Source organism: Protopterus annectens, chromosome 4.part0 (assembly GCF_019279795.1).
Source record: "Protopterus annectens isolate FY-2018-M chromosome 4.part0, PAN1.0, whole genome shotgun sequence".
Lineage (NCBI taxonomy): Eukaryota > Metazoa > Chordata > Ceratodontiformes > Protopteridae > Protopterus > Protopterus annectens.
The window spans coordinates 1,775,384,308-1,775,395,503 of record NC_056733.1 but is presented as its reverse complement, the minus strand read 5'-3'; positions in this window follow the sequence as shown (position 1 = coordinate 1,775,395,503).

The window sequence follows — 11,196 nt, the reverse complement described above, 5'->3', positions numbered from 1 at the left end:
TTTACAGGAACTTATCATCCATCATTTTGTGTTTTATGTGGCGCTTTTCTCCCTGGGCCTCCGTTTTAAAAGGACTTGTTGTCCAGTCAGACTTTCCCAGTAAACAAATGTAAAATAAAATAAATAAATAAAAATAAAATAAATATTAAATGACTATTCCAGACAAATTTTCCTTTGATGATGTTTTTCTTTAAATATTTTGAATGTGTACGTTATATTATATTATGTACTACATTTTTACAATTTACTTGTAATGCACTCCCAGTTTGAATCCTTTTTGTTAAATCTCACAATGCTACATTTACTGTTATTAATGAGTTTATTATTATTGCACTAATTTACTTTTGTAAACACCTTAGAGAACTTGCACATCTTTTCTTGAAATAATTGTGTTACTCATTTTACAAGCATCAGTTTATTGTGTTATCTAGAAGCAATTTCCTACTTTTGTGTAAGAGAATAGCCCCAAAAAGGTGGCTCCATACTTGCTTGATTCTGTATTAACTCTGCTCTGATGATATTATCAAATATCTGCCTCCCCTTCACAAACCCACGTTGATCAAAATCAATTCATCTGGGTAACATTTCTGCCATTCCCTTTGCTAGAATAGCTATAAAATGTTGTAATCATGTTTTAATACTGAAGTTGATCTATGTGACCTGTGGTGATAGGATCTTTGCCCTCGTTGTGAATTAGTGAAATTAGTGAAATTATCACTTGTGCCATGATTCAGGAATTAAAAAAAAATATCTGTATCATAGCACAAAGAGCTAGAAAATTAGAATGTATTCAGGGCAACCACCAGGAGAGGTGAATGTTTATATAAATGTACTGTGATATTATAGAGTCATATGTTTATGGGTTGTTATTAGCCTAATGACAACTAGGGCCCTTACAAGCTTAGCTGCACACCCCAAACCATTTGAGTCCCAAATATCATACAGGGGAACATGTTAATAGGCAGGTAGCTAAGGATTTGTAGGGGCTATAAATCAGGATAATACTTTTCTTAACTGACATCTGTCCAAAAGGGACATGGGGGCCAGACCAGGGGTAAATGTATGATTTCCCAACCAATTATCAAGGTTTTGTTTGAAGAGGGTCAGGGATAAACTCTGTTTTACATGGATGCAAGCCTATTCCATAGCGCAGTAAACCTTTGGGACACATATCTATCTCTCCAGCATATTATGTTTATGTCACAAGCAAAGTTCAGATCTCTCGTTTCTCACGCTGTTTGTTTTGCACATGTGCAATAGATCTATCAAAGCTGAGTATGAGGAAGACCTGTAAGCCAGGCAAATATTCCCCCTCAGCAGCCTGTAAGAGACTAAGCACAGAGACAGAGCCTTTAGGAAATCAGTGTGAGACAGGGTATTTATGCCTTGAACTCTCCTGGTAAGAATCCTTTATGGGTGTTCCAACTGTACATGCCAAAGGCGACATTGTTTTCAATGATAGGTCTGATAATGGCCGACTAGAGTGGTACTAAAACTTCCTTAGACCTGGATGCCATACCCTTACCTATAACCTGGGTGACATAGAATGACTTTCTTATTATATTAGCAACAAGTGTGGTCTACTTACGTTCCCAGATCCTTACTACTGAGTCAACTCTTAGGGGTATTTTATCGATGGAGCAATTAACTTGTGTTGATAGTTTCCCAAAAGACATTATAATGCATTTTTTGGCACTGCGTTTTAAGCCATGGCTTTTGCACCAGTTGTTTGTCTGTGTTAAACCCATTTGTAAGATGTTTGTGTATTGGGGGAATCTGTAATAGCTCTCAAGTTACAGTCATTTGTGAATGTGCTGAGCCAGTGGCCTTTAATGTTAGCCTTGATTTCTGAGAAGTACATACCAAACATGAGTGGGCCCAGCATGAGCCCTGGAGTACTCCACTGGTGACTGGTCTCTTTGTGGATGTGGTCTCACCAATCCTGACTTCTTGGGTCCTGTCTGTGAGACAGCCAGCAATCCATGTAGTTATGTAAGGGTTTACACCTAGCTCATAAAGATTGTCAGCAATCCCTGAGTGGGGTATTGTATCAAATGCCTTAATCAGGTCAAGATACGCAGTATGCGCTGTTTTACCCTTATCCATTTCCTTTGTGACTCTTTTTAAAGAAGTCTACCAGGTTAAGTAGGCATGACCTTCCCTTAAAGCCAAATTGGAATGGGTCCAGTGTGTGTAGGCTGCCAATGTCCTTGTTTATCATTCCATGATAATTCATTCCATGGCCTTGCATGTTAGGCTTGTGAGACTGATTGGTCTCTAGTTCCCTGGGACAGTTGGTCCACTGTTGTGGAGGAGAATGACTGTTGTGGTCATCCATTCATCTGGAACATAGCCTTTTTCAATTCTGTAGATGAAGCATGCCTCAAGTGGTCCTGAAAGGCCATGTTTTAGACAGACTGCTAACGAGGCAACAAGGGATGTTGTCAGGACCCATGGAATTGCTGTTCTTGGCTTTAGCAAGTGCTGCCAGCACCTGGTCCCTGCTGGGGGAGGTATATTGGAGGGAATTTCACTTGGTGGAGGTGAGGGGAGGTGTAGTATGAGCTGAATTTATCAGCCAGTAGATTTTCTATGTCACTCTGATCAGTGTAGGTGGTAGTGTTCTCCAACATTTCAGCACACTGTTGTATGTTAGCTCTAAGGTTCCAGACGTTGCTGAAGAAGACCTTCTGACTCTCCTTAGCATGTGAGGCTATCCTGATCTCATAGTTGGCCTTTTTGAACTTAAGTAGGCCTCTTAGTTTCATGCTTAGTTTTATAAGAGAGCACTTGTCTTTAAGGGAATTGCTTTTCCAGTTTTTGGTCATGAGTTTTCTTATTTTATTATATACCCTGTTAAGGTGAGAATTCTACCACTGAGGGTCTGTTTTTAGTGTTTGCTTTAGGTTTATTCCTGGTAGGTATACCAGCCTCTATGCAGCCATTCACATGTTTGTATAGTGACTCTGTGAATAATTCTGCACAGGTAGCTGTGGTCTCAGGGATGGCAGGGACCTTGAATTTTGACAAACTGTCACTTAATAGGATGTAGTTTGCCTTTGAATAGTTCCTAACTGCTACTAGTTTATATGAATTTGCTGGCATGATTTTTACTTCAAATGAGACAGCTTTGTGATCTGACCTCACTGGTGAGGACATGACATGGGGCGGGGGGGGGGGGGTGCAATGCATTCCCATACTGGTGAGTACTAGATCCAGTATGTTTGATTTCCTGGTTGGTGAGTGCACTATCTGTTCCAGGGTGCTTTTGTTAATAAAGTCTAGGAAGCATTGTGCCTGTAAGATTGAGGCAGTGTACATTTCCCAATTTATAGAGGAATAGTTAAAGTCACCCATGAATAAGCTGTTTGGTTGGATGGTGAGTGCCTATAGTAGGTTTAGGTAAGAGTCATGAGTCTAGGGGCATAGATGGTGGCCTGTAGCTAGCCATGATATGGTGAGGGACCTTAACTATGGCGACTTGCATGTGGATGAGCTCCATGGTATCATCCTATTTAACCAACATGGTGGTATGTTTGTTAATAACATAGATCGAAACACTTCCACTTTGGCCCCAGTCTGTGTTGTTGTTGGTCCAAAGGTGTTGAAGGCACTGTAGCTTTATACTTCCAGAGTACTTTCTATGGCTTTAAATCAAATTTCAGTCACAGCACAGATATCTACATTCTCCAGAGTGAGGAAGGCTTGAAAGGGGTGGAGTTTTTTCTTTAGACTCTGATCATTGAGCAGTAACATCTTAAGGCTTATTGTAGAATTTTTCACTTTGTTAGTAATTTTGGCTTTTTGGCATTGCCTAAAAATGGCTGTAAGGGACTGGATGAAGTTTTAGCCAATATCCAAAAATCTAGGGTGAACAGGTGCAACCCATCCTTAGCAAAACAATGTAGTCATTTGACCATGTTCTCCCATGCTGACAGATATTGGATCCCATGGTGTGACACCAGAAACTAAGCCAATTATTGAAATCAATCATTTTATGTTCATACCGTGGCATTATTGTTGGTGAAGGTAGAATGCTGCTCAGTTCAAGGTTCATACCTATTTGTGACACATATTCTGAGAGATCCACTATGTCTCTTTTCATATAGTCTATTGAGGTAGGTCTCAGGTCATTTACACCCACATGGACTATGATAGAATTATGTTGGTACCTGTGTGCAGTGACTTGAGTGTGTGCATGAAATTGTGGATCCTGGCTCCAGATAGGCAACTAATCGTTATTTTTTCCTAGTCCAACCTGGTGAGTGGACCATCTATGTGTCATACAATGGAATCCTCAATGGCGGGAGTATTAGGTAAAGTGTATGCTTACCTTATGGGCTTTGCACTTGGGGATCCATTAGGTGTTGGCTGATGTGAAATGTTTGGTGTTGCTTTTAGTGAGTGCTTTAGTGATTGCTAAGGAGCAGTGCTGCCATTAGGTGGTTTTGGAGCTCTCTGAGATTTGGGTTTCCCATAAGTGCCTGAGCATAAGGCAATCTCTGTGTGTGGTGAATGGTATGTGTGAGAGATGTAGTGTGGATAATCCTGACAATCTCATGTGTATGTGAGATTTTTGCCTCCAAGGAACCTGTGTATTTACATCTCTCCTTACTATGTTATTTCCTTTAATGGGTGGCGCAGTGGTGCAGAGGTTAAAGTTGTTGCCTCACAGCAAAAGGTTGTCTGGTTCAATTCTTGGCTGAGGTGCATTCTGTGTGGAGCCTGCATGTCCTCCCTGCATTCACGTCAGTTTTCTCAGAGTGCTCCAGTTTCCTCCCACATTCCAAAGACATGCATCTGGAGCATTTCTCTCTGGGCCTCCACTGAAAATAGGCTCTGTTCTAGTCAGACTTTTCTGGTCAACAAATGTAAAATAAATAAATACAAATAATGATTGACTGGTTCTTTGTGAACATGAGACAATTGCTACGTTGCCTTAGGATGCCCAAATCTACCAAGCTGACCACAGAGACATGTGGAAATTCAAATAAAGGGTGTGAGAATCAAACTCTGGACTACAGGGAACAACTCATTAGCAGATCATAGCCGTAAATCTGTGAGAATCAAACCCTGTACCCTGCGACTGTGAGGCAAACACCCTAACCATTATGCCAGTCCTAAATCACAGCAAATACCAAAACACCTGTTGTTTCATAAAAATATAGAACCATGTAAGAAAACCACTGGGACCCTCATATGGATGGACAGGTAATCCCCACCTCTTGACATGCTGCATCTTTCTGAATAACTACTGTTTTAACCAAACAAGTATGCTGTTCTGTAGGGCTTTGTGTGGCATAGAAGGGCATACAAAACTATGTCTAATTCACAGATTCATTAGCACCATGGAGAAGGCTCTTGCAACATTGTTTGCACACTCCTGATCCACTGCATCCCAACCACTAGCCCCCTATGATAATGAGCCCACCTTCCAGTTGTAAGCAGGTCACAAACTGGCAATAGTGTTTCAAGCACGGGGTCCTGTAGAATAACCTATGGGTGTCCAATAGTATACAGTCAACTGGTGTAACAACTGTGGCTACAGTAGAAGTGCTGAAGAACTTACTAGAAAAAACACTATCTGAAATTCCCCTACATTTCCATTGCATGCTAACCAGCAATGGAAATGCATACAGTGAAGGCACACCTGCTTGCACGGACATTATCTTGATCTGCCCTGCTCTGATGTAGGTGAACTCCCACCAGTAGGAGGTCACACACCATCAGATATCCTCTTTTTAGTATAATATGGCAATGAACCCAGCAACTCCTGTATATAGAATGGTTATAATTCATTCATTGTATCCCAGCAGAGTGAAGCTGTGGTGAGACAGGCAATAGTAATAGTCAGGCAATAGCCATTCAGGCAACTGCCCTCATTTCATCATTCTTGATAAGTTAATTCTTTCTTTTCAGTAAGTACTGCTTGATTTGCTTCTAACTTCAGAATATCTGCCTAAATACTTTATCCATAAAACATTAGGCTCTACTTATTAGTTTCTCCTCAAGTGTTTTACAGTGCCCTGAAAAAGCCACAGATGCCTTGAGTTGAAGTTTTTCATGTAAAAGCACCATTGAAGTTTCACCAATAACTAGTTGCACATAGGATAGCTAGTTTGCAGTGAAAAGCACTGCCCCCAGAGTTGCAAACTGGATACTACTGACCTTACTTTATAGTCTCACTCCAACTGTCTAATTAATAAAAAAGAGTCTGTTGCCATAGATATGTACTTTCCCACTATCTCTGTTACCAGCTTGGTGGATATGGGCATCCTGAAGCAATGTAGAAATCGCCTCATGTTTACTGACAACCAGATAATTCTCAGACAAACTGATATGGTATGTGAAATGTATTTACACAATGACACTGGAGGCAAAGGTCTCACGGAAAAGTACTCCTAATGTCAATAAAGTTGTCAGTAGTACACACACGGCACCCATCACACACAAGCTAAAGCAGACACATAGACCCACATATGCTGAGGCACTTAAATGTAACCTTCCTAAACCCCAAAGACCTCCTAGAGAAGTACACATAACAAATATCCTCAGCAAACCAAATACACTCTTTCAAAACAACACCTACATCAACAAATAGAGCCACATCTCATGGAGTCTCTACTTGTAAGCCCATAAGGCAAGCCACAACACAATCCAACATTCTGGTCATTGGAGACTCCATTGTGAGACACACTGATATCCCTCTCACCAGGCTGAGTAAGGAGAAACTCACGGTCAGTTGCTTATCAAGGCCTAGGATCTGCCACATTACACATGCACTCAGGTCATTGCACCACAAGTACCAGTATGACTCAGTCATAGTCCATGTGGGAGTAAATGACTTGAGATGTACCTCCATAGATTATATGAAGAGATACATCATGGAGCTCTCAGAATATGTGTCCCAGGCTCGTATGAGCCTAGCATTGAGCAATGTTTTACCTTCTCCACAATATGAACAAAAGATGACTGACTTTAACAAGTGGATTAGTTTGTGGTATCATTCTAAGAGGGTGCAATATTTGTCAGCATGGAAGGTGATAGTCAACAGACCATGCTGCTTTGCCAGGGGTGGTGTGCACTTCTCTGCTCTAGGCTTTCCAATATTAGCTAAAACATTGTCCTCATATGCCTTTTTTAGGCAAGGCCAAACTGAAAGTACATCCGATATAATAAATCAAAACCAAGAAAATGTAAAGTTGTTACTGCTAAATGCTAGGAGTCTAAACAAAAAACTCCACTCCCTAGAAGATCTCTTCACCTTAGAGAATGCTGATGTCTGGGCAGTCAGTGAGACATGGTTCAAAACCTGGGAGAGCACACTGACAGTGCAAGGTTACAATGCCTTCTACACATTTAGACCAGCTACTACACAAACTGGGACTAAAGGTGGAGGTGTCTCAATTAACAACAAAAATAAATATACCTCAAGGCTGGTCAAACAGGACAATGCACTTTAGCTTCTCCATGTTCCAGTCACCATAGGAAAAAATGGAATACCACTACCTTGCAAGCTGTAGGTCCCCCTCTATGACCCAGGAAACCCATAACATGTATTTAAACTTATTGGAATCACTCACCATCCAACCAAATACCATATTCATGAGTGACTTTAATCACTCCACTATTAACTGGGAATCATATATGACACCAAACGTACAGGCACAAAGGCTCTCAGATTTTATAAACATAAACTCCCTGGACCAGATTGTCAATACACCAACAAGGAGTGCAGTCATGCTGGATCTGGTCCTCACTAATATGGAACTAATGTAATGTCTTCTCTGGTAAGGTCAGACCAGAAAATGGTGTCCTTTGAAGTAAAAATAAAACTGTGAATACTAACTAATCCTGGAATATTCAGGAACTACTCTAAAGCTAACTTCCTACTAGTAAGTGATAACCTGGCAAATTTTCAAACTCCCATAAACCCCGAGGACACTGCTGTCATGTAGAACTGTTCACAGAAACCCTATATAAGCATGTTAATAGCTGCATTGCATAGAAGCAGCTGTAGCCAACAGGAAGAACTACAGAATTAACTCAAAAAACAAGCCAAATGGTGGAATCACAACATCAATAGGCTGCATAACAGGAGGAAGAAAATCATGGCAAAAATTAGCACTCTCAAAGTAAACAAACAACTCAGAGGACAAATAAAGTCTACCAAAGCCAAATGTGAGGTAAATTTGGCCTCTCAGACCAAGGACAACCACAAGCCATTCTTTAGCAATGTCCACAACCTCAAAAGCAATGCATAATTATGTGCAGCACTCATTGTAAATGTAGCCACCAATACTGAGCCAGGAGGTCCGAATGGAGAGATGATAAGTCAGCAAGCAAAGGAGAATAGTATTGCTGAAACTGAATTCATCCTCAAGTCTTGGTGAGTAATTTCACGAGATGGACCCTGTTTTTCACAAAATCTCACCAAGACAACACTGATATATAGACTGCATTTTATATAGCATATATCAGGGACAGAAGTACGTCAAAAATTAAAAAAAAGACAGCTGGGTGCACAAGATCTAGGATAAAAAAGTTCCTGATCCTGGTAGGCGCACTGGTGCCAGGACTGGAAACAATTACAGTGTAGAATCCTCAAAATATGGAAACATTCCTACAATAGAGATAGGCCAGGCCCAGGGGGAGGATGCCCCCCCCCCCGTTATAGAAGGAAGTAGCAGTCCACAAAAATCTCAAAAACTGATAGGCCAAAAAAGAGCCATAAAGATGATAGAGTGGACTGTTGAGGATAAGAAAGAAATTATGTATTGCTAGCATTATGTAAGAAGCCCAGAATTTCCAGAATCCAGATATACAGAAAGACTAAGTGAGAAATTAGAGGAAAGAAAAATACTTCAACAAGTAAAAACTGTCAGAAGCCTTAAATAAAAATTTGTGTTCATTAATGCAACATATTTGTGAAAACATTATATAGACCAAGAAACTTTGATCTGTTTGGAAAAAGAAGCATCTGAGGAAGTACAAAAATATAAACAACAAAACCTAGAGATTTTTGAAAACTATAAAAAAGAAATATGAACATGGGAAAGAAACTAACAAACTTGTAAAAAATAACTGCAAAAAATGCTGAAAAATAACCACAGGTGGCAAGACAACTCCAAGGAACAAAATATAATCCACAGAGACAAGTTTTAATTCATAAAAAAGAGTAGTGTAAGTGCTTTCGCCTTGCTTCATCAGACAAACAAAACTAATGCAAAATGCAAGTGTCACATGCTGAACATCAATTAGCTTCTAAAAGCAAAAGTTGGAAATATTTAAAAACATTTCAATATAAATACAAATGCTAAATGAATAAGCATGAATAAATAAGCAAGCATGAATAAAACTGACCAAGAATGAACATAAACGCTGAGGATGACTTGATTTTAAAAATATTATAAAAAACTTTGTTTAAAAACTGTGCTAAATAATTACTTGAAGTGAAAAATGAGCAATTCATTTAAAAGAAGCAATTCATTCAAAAGAAATACCCACTAGTAAAATCAACTATTACCCAGCCTGTCAGTTTACTAATATAATACAAAAAATACAAAGAGTATAAAAAAGTAATTCTAGTGAGGTCCAGTGATGTAAACAAACAACAAATGTACAGAAGAAATTATCAATTACCTCTGCAGACTCTTCAGTTTTAAAACGAAAGACAAGGGACATAAATCATTTAGTCCTGGAGCATTGTAGGCATTCAATTTTATTTGCCATAATAATTCATACAGTTCAAGCTTAAGGGTGAGCCCCCCCCCCCGGGATCTTGTTCAATTTGATCAATCACCCTAAACTTGAAACTGTGCTGGGGGTGCTTAGCCAGTGCATTCTCCAATTTTAACTTCCTGATGCTGTAAATATGTTCATAGACCCTGTCCTTGAATCTACGATCAGTTTTACTGATGTAGAAACAAGGGCAGAGGTTGCAGGTTGCTAAATGGACCACTCCCTTGGTGGCACAATTAAATCTTTTATTTATGTAATATTTTCTCCCACTAATGGAGAAGGCATTACCCACCTCCATAAATCTACACTGGGAGCAGCTCTCACATTTATACATGCCTGGAGCTCTCGCAACTGGGATCTTACCCCTCGCCAACAAATTTTTAAGTTTCTGCCCTCTTCTATAGACAATTCTCGGTCTGGATTTAAGAAGAGAAGTCACATCTGTTTCTGAACTAAGTAGAGTCCAATTTTTATACAAACTTTGTCGTATTAACTTAGCATCGATACTGAATGATGTGATAAAAGTCACCTTGGGTGGGTTTGCTTTATATGGCTGGCTCCGCTCAACTAAAGATGTCACAGTGTTGAGGGCTACATGCCTAGTTGAAAGTATTGGACTAAATACTCCATTGTTTCTCTTGAGTTGGACCTCAAATATCATCTCTTCTAAAAGTTGGCTAGGGTACTCCCGTTTCAGAAACATTCCCCTCAAGGTTTGACATTCCACAAAAAATTTATCGTCATCAGAAACCATGCAGGCCGCCCTCATCAACTGGCCCTTAATAACAGATTTCTTCTGTTGATAAGGGTGACTACTGGTGTAATGAAGAAAGGAATTGGAGTAAGTGGATTTTATGTGAATCTTAGCTTTGAACACTTGGTTCACTCTATCTTTATATAAGTCTACATCCAGATACGCTATGTTCTCTGTAGTTGAACTATATGTAAAGGATAAAAAATTTGTAGAGGCATTCAAATAATCAATAAACTTGGGAATGTCTTCGATAGATAACATTATGAACACATCGTCCAAATATCTAGTGTAGTAGTAGATATTGGCGCTAAACTCGTTGTTGTTAAAGATGAAGTGTTGCTCCCAATGGGCCATCATGAGGTTAGCAAAGCTAGCACCACATGGATAGCCCATTGCAACAACCATCTTTTGTTAATAATATCTCCCTTCAAACATGAAATAATTGTTTGTCAAAATTAAATCCAAAAATTCCTGTACTAGCTCAATTTCTCTTACTGAACTACCCTTATCCATCATGAAATTGGAAACCCATTCAATTCCTGTATCCACAGGTATGACGGTATACAGGTCCTTAATGTCAATGGTCAAGAAAACAATGTGATCTCTGTATTTGAAGCCATTGATGTTACTTAGAAAGGACCAAGAATCTTTGCAAATATGGTCCACATATTCAACCAATTTCTTTAAAATTGTGTCAACGT